The sequence below is a fragment of the Macrobrachium rosenbergii genome, chromosome 11 (genome assembly GCF_040412425.1).
Source record: "Macrobrachium rosenbergii isolate ZJJX-2024 chromosome 11, ASM4041242v1, whole genome shotgun sequence".
NCBI lineage: Eukaryota > Metazoa > Arthropoda > Malacostraca > Decapoda > Palaemonidae > Macrobrachium > Macrobrachium rosenbergii.
Genome location: NC_089751.1, coordinates 26,962,989 through 26,988,661, shown reverse-complemented (window position 1 = coordinate 26,988,661; position 25,673 = coordinate 26,962,989). Strand labels below are relative to the sequence as shown.

General features: G+C 43.2%; 1 long non-coding RNA gene across 1 annotated transcript in view; it reads left to right on the top strand.

Annotated features, from left to right (window-relative positions):
- LOC136843261 (uncharacterized) overlaps positions 1-25,478 on the top strand; it is a 30,100-nt gene extending 4,622 nt beyond the window's left edge. The window contains exons 2-3 of the long non-coding RNA XR_010854501.1: positions 21,527-21,785; positions 24,978-25,478. This is a non-coding gene — a long non-coding RNA (uncharacterized lncRNA). The remainder of the gene's footprint in view (positions 1-21,526; positions 21,786-24,977) is intronic.
- The last annotated feature ends 195 nt before the right edge of the window (positions 25,479-25,673 follow it).

Genomic DNA, 25,673 nt, shown 5'->3' with positions numbered 1-25,673 from the left:
GTGTTTGTAGGTGTTTAGTGATTGGTGATGACCACAGCAAAGTCGAGTCAGGTGTACTCTCTCCAATCTTGAGAGCTGTGTTTCTGTGCTGCTTATGTTGGGTGGGGGTGCCGAGTATTTTGTTGTTGGGAAGGTTGATTAAGTGCTTGTCTGGTGAGGTGAGTATGGATGTGCTTTTTGTTTGTGTGATGTTTGTGGGTGGTGGTATAGAATTCAAGACTATTTGCATAGTGTCTGCGTGGTATTCGCTATTTGCCTGTGTGTGTTTGGAGGAATGGTGGTCGTGAAGGTATACATGGGCTGTTTGTGTTGTTTATGACTGATGCCAAGAATTGTGTGCCTCTCATTCAAGTGTTGCCTGATGGTGAGAATCTTGCTTTGCGTGTAAGTGTTCTTATTGGTGTGGATTGTGTACTGCCAAGGATGATTCTAAAGAGCTGTGTTTTGTATTATTTGTAGTTTGTTTAGTTGTGTGTTGGATATGGCAGGGTGCCAGGCTGGGCTGGCGTAGTTTATTATGGAGCGGATGTATTGTTTGTATACTGTGATGAGCGTTTCTTTTTTGTTGTCCAAATGTTGTGCCTGTTAGTGATCTTAGTGCATTTAGTCTAGGTCTGCATTTCTTGATGATGTTACCGACATGTGGAGCAAAATGACATTGAAGTGTTGTATGTGACTCCTAGGATTTTTGTTTCGTGTGAATTGTGGTGTTGTTCAGCGTTGCTGTGGGTCTGTACTGATGTTCTTTGTTGTGACTTGTGAGTAGTGTACTTGTGGATTTTGTTGGTGCTACCTGTAATCTGTTTTGTGTGAGCCAGTTTTCAAGTTGTGTTATGTAAGTCTGTACTTGTGTGGATATACATTTTGTCTGCATGTATTGATATGGATTGTTAGATCGTCTGCATATGAGGAGAGATGTATATGTTGTTAGGTGGTGTTGGTATGTCATGCATGAACAGGTTAAAAAGTGTTGGGCTTTAGGACGGAGCCTTGTGGACGCCGTTCGGGAAGTTTCTGATTTAGGATAACTCGCCATTGTAGTGTACAAATGCTTGTCGTCTGTTAAGTAAGCAATTGTTTACGGTGTTGTTGTGTAGTGTGGTGTTGTAAACTTTGTTGATGAGAAGTGGTCTAGAGATGGCGTCAAAGGCTTTAATGATGTCTATTGTGATTAGCAGTGTTTTTGTGGTGGGCGTCTGAGTTAATGCCATCTTGTATTTTTGTGTAAGTGTTGCGAGTAGTGTTGTTGTGGAGTGTGGTCTGTAGCCATGTTGAGTGGGTGACAGTGGTATGTGTGGTGTGGTTTGCGTAAGATGAGGCGTTCTATTACTTTTGATGGTGTGCAGAGTAAAAGTTATAGGTCTGTATGAAGATGCTTGTGTAGGTGTTTTGTTTGGTTTTAGAAGTGCTATTATTTTCCCCAGTTTCCAAATGTGTGGTATAATGCAGTGTGCGTGAATAGTTGGCTATGTTTGTCAGTGTTTGTGTGCCATGGGGACCTAGATGTTTTAAGTGAATGTTTGAAATGTTATCGATGCCCATGGCTGGCTTAGTTTTGTGGTTGTTTAATGATTCTAGCAGTGTCTTCTGTTGTAGCCTAAAATATTACTGTGTAATCTAATAAACTGTTGTTTGCGTCTGTAGATGTGTCTGTCTTCTTTGTATTTGCGTAGGTGGCTGATTTTTTGTGTAGTGGTTTATTAAGATGTTGGCTTGTAGTTTGCGTGAAGGGATCTTGTCAGATGTGGTGATTGAGGCGTGACTTGAGTGTTCCCACTGTTTGAATTAATGAGACTGTTGATAGTTCTGTGTAGTTTGGATGGGTTAGTTCTGTAGTCTAGTGTACTCTGAAAAAGTTTGCCAGTTCTCTGTCTGTTTTGAGTTAATTTGGTGTTTATTTCTGTGTTTAAATCATGTATGATTTGTTGTGATTTGTGTGTGTAGAGGTTGGTGTATTTCTTAAATTGTTTCGTTCTGTTATGAGTCTGTTTATGTCAGGCGTGAAGTTTGGGTTGTAGTGTTTTCTTATTTACCTTTTATCTCTGCATTATTTATTATGTCGTTGAATTGTATTGTTGTATTGTTTAGTGTCTGTGATGATGTTATGTGTGTGTGTTTAGCTCCCGGAAATGAGCCTCAGTGGTTTCAAGTACTCATCCCAGGCAGCGCCAGTTAGGGATGGTGTGGTTGTGAGAAGTGTTATTAAAAATAGAAGGTGGTCTGATGATAGGTCTGTTGTGTTTTCCATGTGATTGATGTTATGTTGGGTGAGCAAAATGTTATGTCTGGGGAAGTGAGACTAAAGTTGGCTTGGTGTGGTATGTGTGTGTGCGTATCTGTGTTGTTTAGTATGTATAGCTGGTCTAATTGTGTTGAGATGTCTGTGCCTCTTTTGTGTGATGTCTTGGTGGGCGTACCCGTCAGGTGTTTGGCATTGAAATCTCCTCCCCAGAAGTATATCTGGGAGGTATTCAACATGCAATCTAATTCAGAAGTTGCTAGTAAACCAGGTGAATATTCTGGGAGGGATGTATGTGTTGATGATTGTGATTTGTTTATTGTGCTCTATTTTGATATTAAATGCTTGTAGTTCTGTATGTCTGTCTACTTGGTATAGCAGGTGACAGGCCTACCCTAATTCCCAGGCAGCGTAAACGTCAGTAGTCTTCATACCCACCGTGTCACACTATGACACCGCACTACTTCTCTGAATTATGATATCTCATCAATGCAAAACAGATCATCAAAATGTGAGGTACATGAAGCAAAATAAAAACAGCTCAAGTACCTCTAGGCTAAATTTAAATACACAGCACATCAAAACACAATCACCAAGACAAATAATAATAATGGCACATTATCATCAATTATGAGGAGCAAGGCAGGAGGGCATGATTGATCCAGGAGAACAGGCAGAGAAATAAATGAGGCAGGCGGGCGGGGGGGGGGAAAGGGATTAAGGATAATTAAGGTGGGGAAATGACACTCCCCACAGCCACTGTAGAAAATTTCAGGGCTTCGAGTGATTTTAAATAGTGGCGTTTAAACACTAGAGGTGATTTCCATCCCGTATACCTCTGGTGTCTGGAGGATGGATATCGCGAACCTTAGGACTGAATCCAAGCTGGCTTGTTTAATAAAATACAGAATTTGCTGTCTTATAAAGGTTCAATCTAAAAGAGTTCCACCTTTTTCCCTTATAAAAGAGGACCCGACTTACACTGTGGAGTTCTTTGTAGGTAAGATCTTAAGGTATAGACTGACATAAGGACTGGTTCTGTGAAGAGGCACCACCTTCCAGGGGACCACCTGTCCTGAGGGTCTTCATTTTTAGCTAGGAACCTATGATCAGTGGAAAGGAGGACTTCTCCGATCGGAGGAAACTCAGCATGATCATCAATTCTAGCTTGAGAGCCGATAGCTCTGGAAATTCTGGCACCTGGAAGCCAAGCTAATCAGAAACAAGGTCTTCCTTAACAGATCCAAATAAGAGCATTGTGAGTTATTAATATCAGAGGCTAATTTCAGAACATCGTTGAGGAACCAGGTAACAGAATGTGGGCGTGTTACCGGCCTCAAACGAGCGCATGCTCTAGGGATGGATGAAAAGTATGAATCTGTAAGGTCAATTTTAAAACCATACAAAAATACCTTCTTTAAGGCTGATTTAGCTGTAGTAATAGTGGCCGGGGCTAGGCCTTTTTCAAACAATGATCTAAAGAAAGTAACCGCTAGGTTAGTAGTCATAGTTTGAGCTTCAGATGCCTTCAAAAAGGATGCTAATTTTTTGACTGCTGAATCATATTGCCTGAGCGTAGAATCCCTCTTATCAGATTCTAGAAACAGAGTGTTAACGGATCAATGTTTGGCTCCATTTTGCCGCAAGAAACTTTATAAAGTCCATAAAGCCAGGCATTCTGAATTTTGGCTGTGTTGACACAGTCTTGGTTTGTACTACTTGGCCGTCTGGGTTTGCATCTGATGACACCGCAACTTGAGCTCCTGAAGCAGAGGGAACCAGTTGCTCTTCGGCCAGTAGGGAGCTACCAGAGCTAGTTGGCCCTTGAATGACCTGAGTTTGTGCAGTACTTTCAACAACATATTTATTGGGGGAAACAAGTAGATCCTCTCCCAATTGTTCCAATCTATGGTCATCGCGTCCGTGGCGAAGGCATGGGGTCCAGGTTGGGAGCCAGCATAACAGGGAAGCTTGTGATTACCCCGTAGCTTAACAGATCCACTTGGAGTCCCGGAATCCGGGCGCGGCAATCCAATTGGACGATTCTTCCGTCCAGAGACCACACTCCGCTTCCAACGGAGTAGTCCTGGACAGGGAATCCGCCAACACGCTCCGCACTCGGGTTAGGTGGGTGGCTGACAGGATGCCAGCCGTATTTGGCTCGCCAGTGAGAAGATAGCTATCATCACCTGATTTACGCGACCTGACTTGGAGCCGCCCCTGTTGATGCAATGAACCACCACGGCGCTGTCCAACACCAGCCTGATGTGAATCCGGCTGGCGGGGCGGAGTTTCTTTAGGGTTAGAAACACTGCCATAGCTTCCAAGGTGTTTATATGGAACTGTTGAAATATTGTAGACCATGTCCCCTGTACTTTTTGTTTTGATGAGTACCTCCCAGCCAAGCACGAAGGTCTGTGTGGATTACCAGAGCTGAGGGGGAAATTGAAGGGACCGACTTCGACAGGCCCTGACTGTGGACCATGGCCAAGCCTGCCTTCAAGATCCATGAATTGAAGAGACCCTGTCTCTGAGCTTGACATTGGCTTGTCTCCGCCACACTCTGTTTATGTCTTTAATTTCGCTAAGATGTCCAGGTCTGTCACTGAAGGAGCTCAGAATTTGTCTTGAGACCTGGATTTCCGGTAAGCGGCGCACTTCCTTCCGCTTGGACGGCGGGAGGAGGGTCTGTACGCAGGACAGGTCCCACTGAGACCCAGCCACTGAAACCGGGACTCGGAGTCAGGCGACTTCTCCTGTTCAACTGGAAAACCCAACGATCCCAGGAACTTGATCACTATGGCTGTAGCCCCGCAATTTTTGTACTGTTGAGCCCAGATTATCCAATCGTCCAGGTATGCTGCCAAGGAGATCCCCCGGGACCGAAGCTGCTGAACAACTGTTTCCGCCAGCTTTGTAAAAATCCTGGGGGCTATATTGAGACCGAAAGGCATGACCTTGAAGGAGTAGGCTTGTTTCCCAAGTCTGGAAACCAGAAGGAGAGTTCCACGCAACCGGGACGTGATAGTAAGCCTGGAAAGATCGATAGAGGTGGTGATGGCTCCACGCGCAGTAGAGTGCGATTTGAGCCACTCATAAGCATGTAAATTTGTCATGATTTATGTAAAGATCTTGGACGCAGAGATCTAGAATCACTCTTTGCTGACCGGAATCTTTCTTTGGGACAGTGAACAGTCTGCCTTGAAATTTGAGGTGCCTTACTTTCTTTATTGCTGTCTTGCTGAGAAGCTCCGCCACAAAACCAGGGCTTTGGAGGGTGTTGCAAAATCTGGTCAGGGGAGGGGGGACTTGACCTAGCTCAACCCAGACCTTGGACACAATGCTGTGTGCCCATGACTGAAGGACCACTGGTCTCGAACCAGTAAAGGCGACCACCTACCCGACTGGTCTCAGTGGAGGAAGCAGGTTTGTTTCCTCATCAAGGCCAGTTTTTCTCCCTGAGAGGCAGATCCAGCTCATTTCTGTATAGCTCACTTACCTCATGTTTCTATTAAGGGGGTCGAAAAGACCCTACGGCCTCATAGGTAGGGTTGTACGCCATGGCAGACATTTAGGGTGCAGTAAGGGATTGGGCTGGGTTGAACCAGCCGCACTGTTGGGGTTGAGCCTCTTGAGGTGGAGGGGTTGGCCCACCAGACTGGGACTGCCTGAACTACCGCCTGCGTTGAGGTCTTGTGCCTTCTGAAACGTTTCCCAGACTTAGTCTGGGAGCGCTGACCCCGGGGTCTTTCGCTTGAAGGAGGATACCTCAACGGGAGCGCAGGCCTGGTTGGCCCTGGAGGCCAGCACTGACACTTGCGACTTCGGGCTCTCTGGGAAGGTTGTCCCCAGATAGAACTCTTCATGAGCTTGTTAGGCTCATGACGAATGGTGGCATCTGCAAAGATGAATTTGCGGCAGTCCAACTTTGCCACCATAAAGTCGTACAGGTCTGACTGAAACCCTGCCAACAGGGATTTAGCCAGAACCTGAAACAGAGGCTCCTCTGCACAGGAGACGGCGGTCGCTTCCGTCAAGCACAGCGAGTTTAGGGACCGCCCAGCCGACACCGTGCTCAACCTCCGCTCTCTCAGGGGAGAGCTTCCGGGAGCTTAGGAAGCTGCTCACTGAACTGAGAAGATGCGCAATCAGCGTCCAATTTACCTTCCAGAACTCCTCACCTCCTGGGAAGACCAGAGATGTAGAGTCTGTCTCCCTTAGCTGAGGCAAAGGTTTGCCTTCGAAGCATGCCTGAGCAGTTGCCAAAGCAACTTTGTTCAGGCAGGGAGTGGGCAACTTATCACCCAAAGAAAACATGGTATAGTTGCCCTTGAAGGGGGTCAACTTGGTATTGTCTGCCCGCCACCTGTGAGAGGCGCAAGAGAAAGAGATTGTGCTTTGGTCCCTAGGAAGATCACCGCTCCTTAGGGACCTTGGTCTGAGCGTGACATCTGCAGCCCCTCCGTCAGCCTAATGAAGCCTGGATAGGGCAAGAGATCAGGTAAAGAACTCCAGTTCCTCCAGACGCCAGTACCAAGACCAATGGTCATGTCCTCGCCGGATAGCACGAAGAGCAAACGCCACGGGTTCCCTACATCGAAAGGGGAGGAGGTCAGCAGTAACCGATCTCGTACTGCGGACCAGCCCCGCCTGAGCGAGCCATATCCGCCAGCAGAGTCTCCTGACTTTGAAGCCTTTCCGTAATCCTGGAAAGCTTAGCCTCAACGTCCGTAAAGATTCTCTCCAGCAACATCCCTGCAAACGCCTCAGGGTCAAAGGCAGGCTGGCGAGGAGGGCTGGGCTGGGCCACCCTCTTACTCGCCTCCTTTGCCTGAGGTACTGGTTTGTTCTCGGAGGCCACAGGTTCAGCAACCTTGCCTTTCGACGTGGGGGAAAGGGAGATGTTTGATGGAAGACGCAGGCTTGTAGCCCGCCTTCCACGACGCCTTCAACTTCAGCTTGGGACAGCAGAGGGAGCCCTGTCCCTCAAGATAGAAGACTTGCCAAAACCTGAAAATGATGATACAGAGGAAGATGGGGAATCAAAAAGGGCGCCCGCCCCCGCTGCCTCACTTACCTCTCTACCTACCCCCTGGTCCGGCTCCGTGTTCATCGGCTCCAGGTCCAAATCTAAGGCGGCGACGTCCTCCGAAACCTCCGCGTACAGGGGGTCCTCTTGAGGTGGCTGGGTCGCGGCCCGGATCTGCTCGATGATGGGCGTGGCCAGATCCGCAGGTACGGCCGCAGCGAGCCGGGCGCCGGGGTAAAGCAGGTCCCTCAACCTCCCGTCGAGGACGTAAGGCTTCCCCGACGGCACGGCTCCTCCTTCAACCCAGCCACCCGGGCGCGAGATACCTAGGGCCTCTTCTGAGGACTCACAGCCTGAAAGAGAGTAGGGAATCAGGGCTAACATATTGCAACATGCAGCCATGACATACAATATGACCACATATCAGACTGAAACTAACGCGAAGAACGAAAGTCAATAGCTACCGACCGTCTCTGATGCTTCCGCACAGAGCTTAAGCAACCTCACACCCGCTGTAGGATGCCAGACGAGCAGAAAACATCAAACCGACCGCATACAGCCAGCGTGGTCCGCACACCATGCCCGTAGGTTGATGGAGGGTGGCGGTGCATCCTGGCTCTCACAACGCACAGTCTGTAAGTGTGAAAGTACATGAACCTACCACTTAAGAAACTTAAACTAAGCACAGGTATTTTCAACCATGCATCGGAGTACTCCGGCGGAAAGAAAAACCCCCGTCAGAGACGGACCTACCCAAACAAGTAACTTAAATATAGTGGTAAGCAAGAAGCTCTCCGACCACCGGAATACCCGGCGGAAATGATAGAGCTGAGTCATTGAGGGCCTTACTGCAAGGGGATGCCGGGAATAAAATGGCAGGACCCAAGGGTAGGGATCACCGACTTGATACAGAAACAACATTAGTGTCCAACGCATGGAGGAACTGCCAGGAACAAAATAAAATGTATAAACATATATAAAATACAGAGAATGGTAACGTAACTGGTTAACAATTCAAAAATTCCACATACTCCGGAGTCCGGAACCACCCCCTCCGGAGATCCCAAGCCTCAACCGCTAGAGAACAATAGTAGGGTGAGGCTATCAAACACCACAGGACCACAAGGGCCGGAGTAAGCGCCAGTCAACCCAACTAAAGTATCTCGAACGACAAGCGAACGCGGAAAAAGGTTGAGAACAAATAACCTTAAGAATGTTCGAAACCTGCTCGATCCTAGGAGAGCGGGTTAACGAGACACTGAGCCAAACAAAAAGCCATCGGGGACTTGCCCTGGGAGGGAGCGAATCCCTCCACCACAACTCGGAGTGAACACCAGCTGACGTCACCCGCACGAGAAGATGACAAAGAGCTTGACCTACGGTAGGGGGGGAGGAAAGGGTTGAGGTAGGGAGTGGAGTAGGCCAGAGCAAGTGAAAACAGGAGACTGGGGAAGATTTCTTCACCCGCTCGACTGCAGACACACACCACGCCAAGTAAATTAATACCAGCAGTGGAAGGTCATAGCCTACTCCGAATAAGGGGAAGGAAGGGATAGCGACCTAAGGCTCCCAACGCTGCCGCTCAGAGACTCAGGCGTAGCCTAGGTTAACACTCCGCGCGAGCCTAGGCTAACAGGAGGAATAAGGGAAGGGAGGAATGAGGAAAAACAACAGAGAGAAATTCCCGCTGAAAACCAACCAGAGCCGAACGAAAGGGGGATGCTGCTATAATAGCAGAGAGGAGACACACCATTAAGAAAGCCTCTACCTCTCCGTAAAGAAGGGGGAGGACAATGGGGTCTCACTCTACAACCCAAACAACGGCCAGTGGAAGGAACAACAACAGAAATTCTCTCTACCTGCTGATCCCCTCCTCACACCTAACCTAACTCAGGGTGAAAGGGAGAGCGGGAGGCCAAAGGATGCAAAATACAAGCCTAACGTGACATAGGCAGGCTAGGGGAACCCCACACAACCGAAGTAACCAGATAAAAATAAATCACCATCACTAAGAATAATATATATATATAAAACAATAATTAATCTTGTGCTTGTGCAAGGCGCATAGCCTAACCGAGAGGAGCGACAGGAGTAAAATAATAAACTGCACTCTGATGCTCCACCGTAGGAACATAATCAAAGCAATAAAACACCTGGATTAAAAGCACCAGCACATCACAATATAATAATTATAGCTAAAACTGTCAGAAGGAAAACATCCTGGGGAGAAACCTAAGCGGGAAAATGACGGGAACCCTAATGAAGGAACCCCAATATGCGGTTCAACAAAATTAACATAGAGAAACACCGAAACAACCCGCCCAGGAAACGCCATCAGGATGAATCCTAGGGGGATAACGATAAGTAACGTAAACGTACAAAGAGAAGCCCCAAACAGAACAAGCTGATGGGCGACCACGTGTCGACATGGCTGATCAATATCGCCACAAGGCCATACCAACAACCACGTATAATATGAATATACGGGCCGAAACAGCCAAACTTAACATAAAAACCCCACAATAAGATGGTACTTAACTTGGTGACAGTAAAGCTGCTCGACGACATGCTGAGAAAAAGGCAAAATTAGCCAAAAGCACAAGCACACAGAAACACAAATCGTGAAGATCACGTGCTAGAAATGGAATGAGTGTAGGTGGCGCTGGAGTCGCCGCTTGGCGGGCGGGTGAGTGTGGGAGCTGGTATGGCTCTCCGCTCTTCTGAGGGGTTTTGACATGGGGATGTCTATCGAGTGTGGCTCTGTGGTTGTGATTCTTCACTACCCTGTAATACCGACGTCTTCACATAGAAGACGCCGATCTGGGTAGTAAACCCAGCATTCCTGCTTTTTCTCTGGTATACTTAGCAATATTTATACCTAGAAATTCGTGTTAGTATGGAATTTCACCGGATGACACGGGGCCGAGCTCAGAAAAGAAAGTCTAAAATCTGCTGATGGTCTGTAGGGATAATGTGGTCACATTGTGAGTTCAAGTAACTTTTAGTCTCTAGTTCAGATTAATAATTTCTTTGAAGATTTTGAGGATATTTTCTGTGAAGAGAGATTATGGGGTTGTTTTCCTTTCTCAGAATCCAATGACCTTGCTGCTGTACACCTTGATATTCCATAGACTCATGTGAAACAGTGGCAGTGGTTAAACCTTCTAGTAACTGTGTTTTAGGAAGATTCCCAGTTTCAACAATTTCTTCATCACCAGAAACCTCACTGGTAATTTTCACCACCGAGTGAAGAAATATGCCATACAGTAATATATTTCTCTCTCTTTGCAATGACATTGTCATCCTGTTTGTCTTTGTCATCTGAACCTTTCCTCATCTGATTGCAAGCTGTCTAGCATACATCAATTTCATATCCATCCATTCAAGCTTTTGGAAGCTGAATATGTAAATATATACAGTAACCATGTAGTAAGTGCATAGTAATAGTGTATATAGATATATTTATATATAAAAGTAATCCTCCAGTTATCCAGATCGCCATTATCCAAAACCTGACATTGTCCAACACACCCAGACTAGGGATGAATGCCCCAAAGATGTCTCTGATGGTTGTCAATGCTGCATGGCCTCAGGAAAATGTTGGTATCACTGCTTACACTCAAACAGACTTAGAAAGGCTTCTGGGGAGGGGAAGGCCTGGAGAAGTTTCCGAGGGTGGGGGGTTGAATTAGATGGCTGGGCACAATGGGAGAGGAGGGCCAATAAGGCTGTGTAGAGAAGGGGTTGTTTTGGAAAGTGGCTAGAGCTATGGAGCATTTTCCCCGGCTGGGAGGGGTGGGTATGCAGTGTTGGATGGGTGAAGAGGGCTAGGTAGATGTCTGACTGGATACAGCTTGTTTTGTTTTATGTTGTTAGGCTTATGACTTTATTAATATTTTACATTAATCACTTTTATATTTTTACTGTATTTTCTCATTTTTCATTTTTGCAACCCAAAAGATAAATGCTGTCGTGTGTAGAGAGAGAGAGAGAGAGAGAGAGAGAGAGAGAGAGAGAATATTCTGATGTGTACTGTTATATGTGTGATAATCTTACTGAGAGTCAACTAAACTTGTACTGAAATACAGTACAGTACAGTAAGTCAAACAAAGCAAAAAAGAAAAATGGCAAACATGATACCATTCTGAGAAACAAACACACAAATGCACACAATGCACACACTATGTAGAGGTGGTTACATCGGCATTGATGAAATGCCACGTCGATGTAAACACACGCACACACAGGCATAAAAGTACAGCTTCCATGATATTAGGAGGTGAAATGAAAAATCATTAACTCCAATAAAACAGTGTTCTTTAAATGCATTTGCTTTAAACAGTCTTTATTGAGAAATGTCATATGCACAAAAGATGTAAACACAGGGTGTTCGAATGGCATACACAAGCACAGTTTGTGCAGTTAGGCTTCCAAACAAGATTACCAAATTTACGACTTATGTAACAATCCATAACTATCTCATATAATTAACAATCACCAAAGAATTGGCATAAACAACTTTGACATAAACAAATGAATTTGAAACAGCTGTTTTGTGATTTTGAGGGATTTTACTATAACAAAGTACTAAATCCTTTAAGGCAACGGCATTGTAGTAAATGAGAATTAAAATTTTAATACATTACTACTATTTTATGGATGTGACACATTGATCTTGTTTCCTTACATCATACTGTGAACATATACTTGTGGCCATGCAGGCCTGGGTTAATTTGAAGTGTTCGCAGCATATACAGTGATACAGTAGCTAACACTATAGTTTTTATCAAACATTTGTTCCTTTCATCACTACTGGGTTTTTATCAAACATTTGTTCCTTTCAACACTACTGGGCTAATATTACACAGGACCCACACCATGCATATTGCTCAAGCTGCGTTTTCCCTGTGGAAATGGCTCATAACTACTGCCTTGAGCCAGCCCCTGAAGGAATAAATAATAATAATAATAATAACTTTATGAATTTCCCTGGGGTTATTTGATTTTTAGAGATTTTACAGGCCGTAAGTAAATCTAAAAACTTTATTTAATTGACCTTGGAGTTTGGATTTGCATAGAGGGAATCGTAAAAACAAAGAACAAGGGACGATTTGGAGCTGAAGGCTCTACTCATAAGGAAATGTTAGGTAAACACTTGGGATAGATTAAGGAATTATATTTACAAAAGAAAGCATTAGAAGGGAAAATGGGTAATTGAATTGTTAAAGGGCTTGCAACGCCTGAAGATCCTCCTACTGGAGTCTTGACTAAGGGCAAGGCACAGTCCAAGATGAGTCCACTGCGAATAGGTCCCTCTGCAAGAGAGATTTACACATTACACGCCAGTAAAGGAAAATATAACACAGAATATGACTCGAGTCTGCACTGAGGGTGCCAAGGACTCAAGGAATAACTGAACACTTTACACTGGAACAAGAAACACTGCAAAAGGCACTGAACAAATGACACAAGGATGAGAAACAATACTGGCACTCGGTAACACTTCAAATTGGCAAATGGTCGTGACTGAAATGTCTTTACTCGCACTTTACCTTAGGGAAACGGGGTCTCTGGCAAAGGATAACGAGGGACAATCACACACGTGACATCATTCTCAGGTTCCTGGGTGGGTCCTTTCGAGGATGATGGTAGTACTGGGTTCACGTCAGGAGTCTGGTGTGGACATCTGGGGGGAAGGTGGAGGGTGACCTCTCAGCATCTCTAAACACCACCTGCGTGTATGGCCAACTGCAACTGCTAACGGCCCAACTGCATTGTGACTGACTGTCCAACGACTACTCAGTGACTACCCAACGACTACTCAACAACTACCCAACGACTACCTGAGATGTCTCCTGTCCTTCTCTTTTTAAGGCCTTGGCCGAGTGTCCTGACCGAGTGCAAAGATTGGTGACTGTGTGCAAAAGATGTGTCATCTGCCCAGGTGTTCAGCCATCTGGTTGCCTCCTCCCAGGGATCCTGCGAAAGGAAAGACAATTCAGCATCTTAATCTGCCTTTAGAAGGTTGTTTTATGCAGCATAGTTCGGCTAAGCTGCTTCAGGGAGTGGCACCCAGCCTCTCATCTTTGCCTCTTTCGACCATGCCATCTAAATGTCTGTTTCAGGTAAAGGAAATGGACAGATCGAACTGTTGATAACTTTGTTTTGATATCTAGGTTCTACTTTCAATAAACTAAGTGCAAATTAAGGGTCGTCTGTCAGCGACTCCTTGTATTATAATAGCTCTCACCGAAGAAAACATTCGCACTTCCTTCGGCATGGTGTTGATATTCAAGCAGTTTACAGATGCTTTACTTTACCTTATTCCCAACACAAAATTGAAAGAAGTTTTATTTTACTTTATTTCCCAACACAAAAATGGAGAGAAGCTTTACTTTACTTCCAACACACATTAATAGTAACTACTTTAATATGGCACATTAATTTCTTCAAATTTACGGTATACGTTACTTTAAGATTATGAGGACAAGATAATTTTGAGGCAGGTGACAAAATTTAGGGAAATCAATTTACATGTGTTCCTTAATTCTAAACAAGCAGAGGCATGTGGTTAGTATGCCTTGAAGAGGCGGGGTAAATGATACACACAGCATTTATTTTGTGAATGACATCCCCTTTACGTGATATTGTAATGACGATACACAATTCGCATTGGTAATTGCTTAGCTAATAGTTCAAAGCATCGCCAACTCAACAGTTGATGGCCGACAACTTACACTGGGGATTTTGACAGCTGTGGGCGAGCGAGAGTATTCGTGAGTTTTAATTCGCTAACTTTAAACAACGCTAATTTTATGCTTCCACGGCCCACAACTCGGGCAAAGGCTATAAATAGATACTCACTCAATGTTATGATGGGATAAACAGACAAATGATGAGGGGTCTGGGACAAAAGTAGAGTTCTTAGAAAAAAAAATAAAACAAAAGGAAAAATGAACAGAATGAAACAAGTGAGGGGCGACAAGTGCATCAAAAGGCGGGATATGTCTCTTTGTTTAAGGGCGTGGCGTTAAAATCACAAGGGCAGGAGTCTATGAGTCACGATTCTTTAAAAGTAGATACACAGAAAAATAAATAAATGAATAAAAGAGTAAATGATATGCGCAGAAGAGCCAATGAAGCAGAGTGAGGTATTTATTGTTTATGCAAGAATTTATTGTCCGTCGCATATAAACTACGGCCTGGACTATCTCTCAGCCCAAGGGCTGGAAAAGGGAACCCAAAGGGCAATGACTCCTTCACGAAGGGCCGACACGATGCCCCAGTTGAAGGTATGGGGCGCATGGTAAACACTTCCCACTCTGTTATTTTACTACTTTATAACAAAATGATTTATATATTTAGAGGGAATGGTATCCTGTATTTAATTGCCTCTTGTGGTGATAATTTAGGAAAAGATTAAAGGAAAGATCAACAGAGAATGATAAGGGATAGAAGTTCCAGAGGAACAGAAGAGAGTAGAGGGCCTTGACATCCTCTTCTGGAGTAGAGGTGCCAAGACTCTTGAAAGATGAAGGGGTGGCACAGGTGCCAGGAGAGCTCTAGAGCTCTTTGTAGACTACCTGGAATTTTCCACCACTGGTAATTCCGCTGTGAACCTCTCTTACTTGGACAGTCGGCCTCGGCCGGGGAATTGGAGGGCCCGAGGCCGGAAGTGTCAGCTGCTGCGACAGCTGACACAGGGTTCTTCTTCGCCAGTTCTACCATGATCTGTTGCAGCTCTTGGAGTTCATTGGCCAAGGAGAGATGGTAGAATCCTGACTCATGATTGTTTCTGGGCGACAGACCGAGAGAGAGAGAGCACAAGTTAGGGGGGGCATGAGAGGCCCACAGGCATCAATGACCAGCTCAGGCATGGGCGAGGCCGCACCTTAGGTGAACTTCTGTTGTGGTTTAGAGGAACCGCTCTCTTACCGGGCGCTGGTATATGTGCCAGGCTGGGGAGACGAGAGAGGGGTCCTGAGTTGGATCCCCTTGAATGGAGATGGGGCGTGCTCTACGCTGGCACTCCAAGGCAGTGGTCAGGCACTATCAGTGGTTTCTGTGTCACGGGTCAGGACGGATCATGGAGCTTGGCACTGCTCGGTGCATGCAAGTGGCACTGGCAGGGGATTTGGCATTCCTGAGGGAGATTTGATCAAGCCCTGGCACTGGCATTGAGGCAGGCCGGGCACTGAAATTGGATTGGAAATCGATCAAGGGCCACTGTACATCTGTACCTGTGGTGGCACTGGTAGGAACTTCACGCCCCATGGTACCGAGGGCTGGGTCTTGACTGGGGAAAGGTGGTGGAGGATTTCACGCCTGGGATGAATGAGTTGGGAGGCAGGACCCCTGGATTGTCGTGGGATTTCTGGGGGACTGGAAAGTCCTGTCCCCAGGATGATCGCCATAGGGCCTCCGGGAAAATAGCTTGCTACTGCAAGATTGCAAATTCTTGATTGATGAGGTTTTAGACTCTCAGTTGGACCTAGGGAGGATCATTTAAATTGATTTAATTTCTCGATCGTGACGAAGCCATCATTGACAACACTTTAGCTCCATAGGGAACTCTATCCCTTGTATGAGGGAATGGCGCGCCAGAGCTCAATTCACTGCCCCGGACCTGGCGCGGGGTAGCTGCCTTGGGAGGGGCCACATATATGGACTTTTCGGTGGAGGGCCCAAGTACTGAATTGCGGACGCCAAGGTGATGGCGGAACATTGGGCTTGTTATTTTAGGCATTTCGCCCATGAGGAGAGGCTATAAACTTTGCATGCGGCAAAAGGTTTGGCTGAAATCTCAGCACTACCCGTGTGGAGGGTGCAGGCCAGTTATTGAATGGTTTTCTAGAGAAAGAGGCGCTGTTTGCTTGTTTTGGCACTGATCAGAGGAATACCCCGTCTTTTTGCAATAATGGCAAGTTAGGGGCTTGCCCAAGTTTCCATTCCCATGGGGATTTGATCTTCCGAAGAGGGGTGGGGGATTTATCTTCCGCCCCATAGATCCTTCCTCCTGAGGGTGGTGAGTCTCCCCGCATGTCGAAGTTATCCGCAACACTCTCGTGAGTGTTGCAGGGCTTTTTCTACTACACATGAGATTGGCCAGGCAGGAGGGACGTAGCACAGGAAATGCTCAAATTTAAATTTATCTAGTACCTCTTAAAAGTAGTGGCTCCTTCCAGACTTGACGCCATTTGCTAACGTACCCGGGCCTCAGAATGGTATGCCCAATCAGACCAAGTCTGGCCTGCTTCTCTTGGCTGCCTTCCAACGCCCTCCACCGCCTGGGGTAATCTTAGCGTCTTTGGCACCGCCTGGCGACGCTTCCTCAGTTTCCAAACCTTCTGCCGAAAGGGCGTGGTAGGCAACAAGGGCTCTTCCCTCCCAGGAATTTAGTGAGAACAAGGGAGAGTTCCGCTGGGAGAGGCAGCACTCCAGGACTCTTTCTCGGCCCTCTCGGGTCCATATTTTCAGATCTGGCCTCTGTCCATTTTGGCATGAACGAGTGAGCTTGGCTGAGGTACTTATTCCCACTGCAGGAGCCGGGGTTACGTTCTCTACGCTCTACCATCTGGAGGTCATGGGCACACTGTCTCTCGCTCCCTCTCCCTCCTTTCTTGCCTCCATCTCCTCTCTTGCGCTCTGGGCTTATCTTTCTTCTCCCTCTCTTGCCGTCTCTAACTCCTCTCTTTTCTCCTGGGCGTATTCTCTATTTCTTTCTTTTCTTGTTGTTCTAACTCCTTTCTCCTGGGCGATTCTTCTTTCTCCCTCTCTCTTGCCATTCTAACTCCTCGCCTTCGGCCTCTTGCTGTTCTATTTCCCTCTCTCTCTCTTTTCTCCTGGGCGATTCTTTGCTTTCTCTCTTTGCCTCTCGGCTTTCTTTCCACCTTGCATTGTCCACTTTCTCTTGAACCCATTCCCTCAGTGCTTGGGTTCCTGATAGTCCCATGTCCTTCCAGTGACATGTAGAATTTGAAGTCTTCATTTTGTTGGGCTCTGACAGTAGCCATCTTGAAATAATGGTTATGTGGACTGGACCCGCTAGAGAATCAAATATGTCTGAGAATACTCAGGTTGTCTGAAAAGACTTAATTGCAAGAATAAGGAAACACCCAGTTGTTCAGACTGAATGAGAATGGATCTGTCTGAATAAGACACTGATCAGTAAGTCTGGAGGAGACTTTGTTAAAATTTAATATGTCTGAGTAAGACGGGTTGTTCGTGGCGTAATGAATTTTAATATGTGTCTCGAAGACGAAATGAGCTTATGTCACGCACGGACTTGGCTGGCTGTAGCGTGAAATTATGGTGCAGGTTCTAATTAACTGAAATGATCAGTCCCATAAGGGGCTGGATTTTTTGGTTTTCCCGCAGGAGTTAGAAATTCTCGCTGCAGGATGTAGAATTTAGTGGAGTCTTGTAAGATTTGGAATTTGGTTTGCTCACAGGACTTGGAAATTTCACTGTTATGTATGTCATTTGGAACACAAAAACAAGTGTAAAAAGAAGGGTGAATAAATGGATAACGGGAGCTGTTCCAAAGGCACTTTTTATTCATTACTAGTATTGCTGATTCTAAGCCTTGACACCCATGCGCTAGCTTTCAGTTCACCAATCAGCATCTGCCGGTTTTCTGCGCTTAGCGAGAGCTGCGAGAGACTGGTAATTGACGTTTTACTGTGTTATTTTACTTGCAGAACAAGAATTTAAAGTAATTACCTCTTGCCAGAACATAGGAGATTGCCAGGAATCTTAAAAAGCTTTGAATAGTGTGCATTGGAGCTAGACTGTGGCAATTGATGTTTTTCTATGTTATATTTTACTTGCTTTACAAGAGTTTAAGGTAATATTTTGCCGGTCAGCTGCTGCTAAACTGTAATTTACCCTTAAGCTGCGTGCAACCCACTGGTACAGACGCGCAGTTTCCATGGGTCAGTTACATTTTAGTTACAGCCGACTGCCAAAATATCGTTTTAAATTCATGTTCTCCAGGTAAAATAACATAGGAAAATATCAATTGCCATAGGTTAGCTCACCGCGGACAGCCGGCTTAGAATTACCAGCCAAGACAGTTGCAGGGAAACATCTTAACTAAACGTAGGTTCTAGGGTGCTAGGTCCTTAGTTGTCTGAGGGCTGTTTTGTGTTTACATTTTTTTAATATCCTATGTTCAACTGAATGTTAACCAGAGAGTTTAATGAACCAAGGCTTTTTTTGGTATCTATCATGTAGCATGATTTAAGGGATAATTGCATATTTTCCTTTGCCATCAGATTTTGTTAGTACACAGTGGTATGGCTAGTGAGACAGCAAGTGAACGATTTGACTGTGATATATTAAGATAAAAAAGTTATTTTTTTATTGGTATTATTATACTTTACACCTGGTCTACAACCCAACTATGAAACCCACATAGATAGGCAGTACATAATGAGAGGAGTTCAAAACACCCCCATCTTGTTTCAGAGATATGATTGATAAATGTTGAAAAGTTACCAATATACGATAGAGCTAGGTTTAAGTTACCAATATACGATAGAGCTATAAACCTACACAGCTGTTTAGTGCTCCTCAAAACTAACATTTTGAACCCAATACCACTAGTCGCAAAGCAAAATTTACTTAGATAACGAATTTACTTTTAAAAAAACCCGATTTTTCACTTCGGTAAACTGAAAATTTTCTAAGTCTCAAGTTCATTTTACCCCCACCCGAAGCTGCTCCTGTTCATTCGTTTGTGTGTGTTCGTTGAAGACACTTTGGGTGAAGTTCCGCCCACGCATTTGAATCATCGAATAAATTCGATTTTTTCCAGTTGGCATGTTTTTTGAAGCCTCTTCCAGTCTCTTTCCAGCCAGTGGGAGTTCACTATTCAAATGCCTTTAGGTAGACTCCTGATATATTTCAAATCACTTAGTTGTTCGCCTCAAGAATGGAAGAACTCCAATTGTGCGTTTCGTGCAATATATCTTATTTTTGTGCTTTTAGAGTTTTTTGAAGAGGAGGAGAAGGCAGTGGACTTTTTAAGAAGGCACGGTGCTGCCCATACAGGTTTCGTGTAGAAAGTGTGAAAAACCTTGTAGATACAGAGAAGACAGGAAGCAGTGGGTGTGTGACTGTTACATGTGCAACAGTAAAAGCAAGAAGAGAAAGTATTGCAATTTTGTAGTGAGTGACTCTCAGGCTACATGCAATATTTTTCTTGCTTGTTTTGATGGTGCTTGCATGTTTTCATACCATTATTGTTTTCAGAAATGCTTAGTTTTTGACTGTAATTAAAGTGGGTCATTTTTGTGAAGCCTCCAGCCAGCATAAAACAACGTTCTTATCTGTTCTTTTGTTTTCCTGTTTTTATTACCTTCCACGCATCGCTCGTCTTCTGTGACTACCTTCCTCACATTGCTAGTTTTCTGTAACCCCTTTGGCTAGCGTGCACAGCGCAACATTACCACCTGCCAGATCATACGAGCTTGCCAAGAATCTTTCAAAATGCAGGTAAGGTGCGAAGCTCCGTTCTGCCATGCCCAAACTGAAAGCAGAAATATTGAAAAAATGACCGTTAAAAAAGTAGCCTCACCCATATTCTTGGGTTATGTTGAGGCAGTGACAATCGGAAAACGATAGTTTTGCCAAAGATCATAACATCAGAAAACAACAAAACAAGAAAACTATCAGGAAAAAATGTTTTTTCATGCTGGCTGGAGACATTCCCGAAAGCAATAATGGTATGATACATGCAAAAACCATCAAAACAAGCAAGAAAAATATTGTGTGCAGCCTGAGAGGCAGTCCGGGTATAAAGTATAATTTTACCTTTTTATTTTCATTAAAAGTTTAGTTTTAGATTTTTATTGAAATATTTTAATTTTAAAAAAGTGCAAGGGGTTCCCAGAATATTTCCCATACCAGCAGTGTACTGTGTGGTTAATTTAGGAAATTTAGCAATAGGAGGGTACCAACCCACTTTTCATATTTTTCATAGGCATTTTTGATGGAAATCAGATGAATTTGATATTTTCATTGATGTTTGGTTAGCTTATTACAATCCCCTAATATTTAATGGGCTCCTCCCCATTGGAAACATAGTTAATTTGTATGGGAATGAGTGGAAAAATGGGTATATATACTGTAGTAACCTAATCTTCCTAATGGTGTCAGTAACCTAGAAGTTATGATGCCAGTGTTAGTAACCATAGATCAGTCAATTAAAAATCGATCAAACATGTCGCTAGATAATCAGGTGCTGGGTTCAAGGCCCCAGTGTTCGTCAGATGTCCGATTGAGGAAAATGTAGATTTACTTGGGTTGTCCAACTCCAAGTCACAAGTTCTAACAACTGCCTTTTGAGGCCTTAGTTGCCAGGGTTAGTAACCACTGTATTCGAAATGTCTTGGTACTGCACATGTCAGATTGTGCTTTGTGAGGTGTCTAGTAATAAGGTTACTTACAGTTCCTGCACTTGTCACAAATATGTTGAGAGGCAAAAAATTATATACCTTGGCTCCTACACCGCAAAAGTGGTATTGACAGTAACCCTGATCAGTAAAGCCGTAACCCATTCATTCCCGAGGGGTAGTGCTGTCAGAACACCACACAGGGTGCACTGTAGACATTATTAAAGGTTCATTTCAGCGTCCCTTCCTTAGGTCCTTAGCTCCATCTTGCTATCCACCCTCTCCTAACAATTATTTCATGGTGCAGCTGCCACGTTTTCCTTCTGTTACGCCTTTCAAACCTACCTACCTCTCAATTTCCTGTCCAGAGCCGAATGACCTCATAGGTCCCAGTGCTTGGCCATTGGCCTAAACTCTATATTCCATTCCATAACCCATCCATTAGGCTGGGGCTGTATGACTCTTGCATGTTATTTACAATGAAATGGTTGCTGTAAGGTGGTGTGTAGAAAGTGACAGTACGGTATGTTGTTAATTGGGTTTGGATACAGTATACTTTAGTTTTTGTTTCATATGTTAAATAAGTTAGGATCTAGATTAACATATGAATATTTTTATCAAGACTTTTATGTCCCTCATTGTAATGTTAAAGTTGAGGAAACACTAGATCAGCATCAAAGTTGAGGAAACAGTAGATTATCTTCTCCAGTCTTACTGTAATTACATTGATACTGTTGTCTTTTAATAACATTTTGGTGAACTGTATTCGCACCATGAAGGATTTTAAAACCTCTGAACATACAGAGTTTTTAAGGCCATCATAAATGTATGCAACTTTCTCATAAGCATCATTGTTTTCAGAGTTGACTGGAAGGAGACCCATTGTCATTTAATGGAGATGAATTGATTGGCATAAACTGGTATAGCAAGAACATCTGATGGGGGAGAAGGCTCTTAAGAACACAGGACATAACTACTTCATCAAGATGTAAATTGCATTTTCTGTAACATGGCCAGATAGTGAAGGCCAGCACCTGGAAATGTTAGTATGGCGTAGCTTATTTTCACTAAAGCAACAGTTACAGGTGGCTCGTGGATGTCATCTGCTGTCCTCTTGATAGTAAGTGAATGATTGGTATGATTATATTAGCGTTGTGCTGAGTACCTTTTTCCTGAGTCCTCATTTGGTCGAAGTCTTCATCTTTTTTTTTTTTTTCCTTAGCATAATTTTTGTCCTTATACAATTGCTCCCATGTCTGGTACTTTTCTAACTACCTACAGTTCCTCAACCCTTCTCATGACATGTCCAGACTATCTCGGTCTTTGGGATCTCTTCCTGTTTTCGCTGCACACCACAATTCCTTACAGTTTCTTGTATAACTGAATCGTCTCACTGTATCTCACCATCTGGAACATCCAATACATGTTATTGAGCTTTTTTTTTTTTTTAATATTCTCATCTTTCTTCATTGCTTTTGTTTTGCTTACGTTGAGTTTAGATCCTTCCCTCCTTTGCACTCTTCCATTTGTAAACATTCTTCAACTTTTCTTATACTGCTGTCAATGCTAGTCCTCTGCCTATAGCAACTCTCAGGAGCTTCCCTTTATGCACGCCTTTGTAGCTTCCTTTATTACATTGATGAACAACAAAGAACTTGAGGCTGTTAGATGTATACCAACATTTATCTTGAATTCATTAGATGCACCTGCCTCTGCCTTCACTGTAGCTCTTGTGTTTTGCTAGAGTAATACCACTGGTTTAGTTTCATGTACCTGAGCTTTTGTAATGATGTGTTATTGCTTGCCTTTGTCGAATTCTTTAGGATTCATAAATGGCCATGTGAGTAATCTCCCTTTTCACATAATACTGTAGTCCGCCTGTGCTACAGTTGTCTGATGGTAAAGGCTGCCTCTTTTATTTCTTAGGCAGGAAATCAAACTAACTGTTGTTGATATTAATCCTCCTTAAGCTTACCTAAAGAACCGTGCCTAAATTTTTCATAACGTGCTCGATAAATCTTTTGCTCCTCTAATTCCCATGCATTCTCTTGAGCATTATTGTCATACTTTGTAATTGGTTTTCATATATTGTATTGTGGTCAGTTCATCACTAAGGGTTTCTCTGGTTGCTTTTAGCAAATTGCTTTTTATTCCTTTTTTCTTAGATTAAGCTGACTATATGTTAGAACAAGCTCTTTATTTTCGAGCAGTTAGTTAAACCATTATATTCTTGATTTTCTTGAAGCCTTTTCACTTTTCATCTTCCAAATTTGTACCTGGCTTCTGTTGATGTTAATATCTCAATGGGTCCCTCTTCCATGTCAGTTTCCTCTAGATTATATTCGCTCAATTCTGCCTGAAGATTTTCAGAGCACGTATGACATTATTCCACTCCCCTCAACTTTATTTTTTCTATTTCTGTATTTTATTTACTCAACCCTTTCACATATTTTCAATCTTTCCGTACCCAGTTCATTATCCTCAATGGTTCATGGTTGAATTCAGCATTATTGTAAAGAATTCCTACACAAATGGAACTCCTAGTCATTTTTACAGGTGCATTTGTATAGGTATATGTAAGAGTAATTGGTGAAATGAGTCATCCAAAATAGAGTAAAAGATGCTCTACTTGCCAAGAGATGTGATTGATTTATCAGCTTGTTTACTAATACCATTTATGCTATTTATTACGTGAACCATTCAGGAAGCTTCATACGTTTTGTGTTCATAGATCCATTCAAAATTTTAAATAACGTACAGTAGGTTCACTAATTTTTCTCCAGCCTGTGTGTAAGCTGTGTGTGTGTGTGTGTGGCCGCTTATAAATTTTTTAAATCTAAATTTAATCTAAATGTAATGTAATTTTAATGTATTTTAACAAGACAAGTGAGTAATTTCTTGGTATTCAGGGGTCCTTCCTAAGGATATTTTCTTTTATGACGGGTGAAATATGGAGGAAAGTAAGGTTAAAAAGACCAAGGTGGCTGAATGAGAATGAAAGGAGCTCAAAGGGAACAGAAGAGAGTGAAAAGGCAGAAAGTAATAAATACACGTAGGGAATTCATTGTGAATGTTTGTGTGTGCTGTGTTTAGTGTGAACCTGAAGAATAAACCCTGTGGGTTGGCCCTATGAGTGTATAGAAGAGTTACTTTATGTTCTTGGACTTTTAACAATTCAAAATATGATTATCAGGTTAATGACGTTGGAACTCCAATCATTTAGATCTTTTCACCTTTTCAAATTGCTAGGTGTTATTCTGGTGTGCAAAGTTGCTTTTGAGAAGTAGCCTTGCCCTGTATCTTCTGTATTTATTATGCAGAAAACTGGTATATTGAGGTCTTTAAAAGATTTTTGAATACCTGTCTGTCTTGTGTAAATATTTTTATTCATTAATTCTTCCATGTTTTGAATATTATTCTCCAGTTTGGCCTTCAGCAGAAGCTTGATGTATTGAATAATTATTCATGACCTGTGACACTGTCATAAAATTAGCTCATTGTGTATCCCACCTGTGACACTCATAAGATTAGCTCATTGTGTGTATCCCTTACTATTGTTGCTCTTTTTCTTATTGCTTCATAGTTCAGTGTATTCCAGGTAACAGAAATGTTTTTACTTTAAAGATCTGTGATATTCCTCCACTTACTCCAATTTATGTTTTCATTTCAGACAAAGTCCCACAGGCCCTACTCCATTAAGTTTTAAAATCTGGGATAATTCCTTTGACATATGTATTGAATTTACCCCAAAACATACCCAGGAACATGCATACAGCCCTTTATTTTACCTTTCCTGTTTCTTGTTCAGCCATGATGGGTTTGTTTGGCTTTCATTAATTTTCGTTCCTTTCATCTTTTCATTTTTCATCTTTTAAACATTTTTTTGATGTCTCAGATTTTTCTGTTAACTCTAGGACAGTTGTATAATGTAGCACCAAGGGTTTTTTTTTCTCTCTCTCTCTCTCTCTCTCTCTCTCTCTCTCTCTCTCTCTCTCTCTCTCTCTCTCTCTCTCTCTCTCTCTCTCTCTCCATTACTCAGGAATAGTAAAGGACATCTGATATACTCGCCTCTATCACCACTTCATATAGATGATGCTATGGTACATTAACATCACTAGCTTAATGAGTCATACCAAGTGTCCTCAGCTAATCTAATTTACACACTATAAATGACATCCTTGAATTGCCCTGGCAAATGGTTTATGTAATCTTGAGAACGTTTACATTTTTATAGTTACAGAATTAACTTGTTTACTGGAATATATATTGCTTTGATATTACGGGCTTCATTAATATAATGGTTTTTTTCCAGGGTATTGCCTAGTGAAGAATGATGATAACACCAATCAGAGTGCACATCAGCCTTTCATGTCCAACCAGTCAGAACTAACCTTTCAGCAAGAATATGCATCATCCAGGATTGATTTTGATGCTGACAGAAAGACATTTCTCATCCATTCCTCGTCTTGATATATTTTGCAATTGGCTGTTCATTTTGGTTAATTTACTTTATTTAAGTACAATAGTGGGTCAAAGGTTTTAATTTTCAGTTTGAGAAAAAGGTGGACAGAATAGGCATAATTAAAATCAGCCTTCCACATCGGTGCAATGATTATATAGAAATTTTTATTAGTCATATTTGTGATATTTTTATAAAAGGTAATTAGACCTTGGTGTTATGTGCTCCAGTCTTCATGTTTTAATTATTAACAACATTTTTAAGTCAGATTTTCCCTCAAGGGGTTAGTTGTGTGATGTGTTCTCTCTTCTCTTTTCTCTCGTGCTTTTTCTTCTTGACTTCCCATCTGGTTTAGGTGTTATTTTGCCTGGGCCTGACTATTCCCATCTGTTGCTTTTTTGACCGACTAGGTCTTGTTTGTTATTACAGTATTTCATGCCTGAAACATATCGATTTTGAGAGATGTGTGTTTTCAATCCTCGCGACATATTTCTCAGTGTCTTCATACAAAAATGTTCTGCTTAGTGGTTTTTTTTTTTTTATTGATTA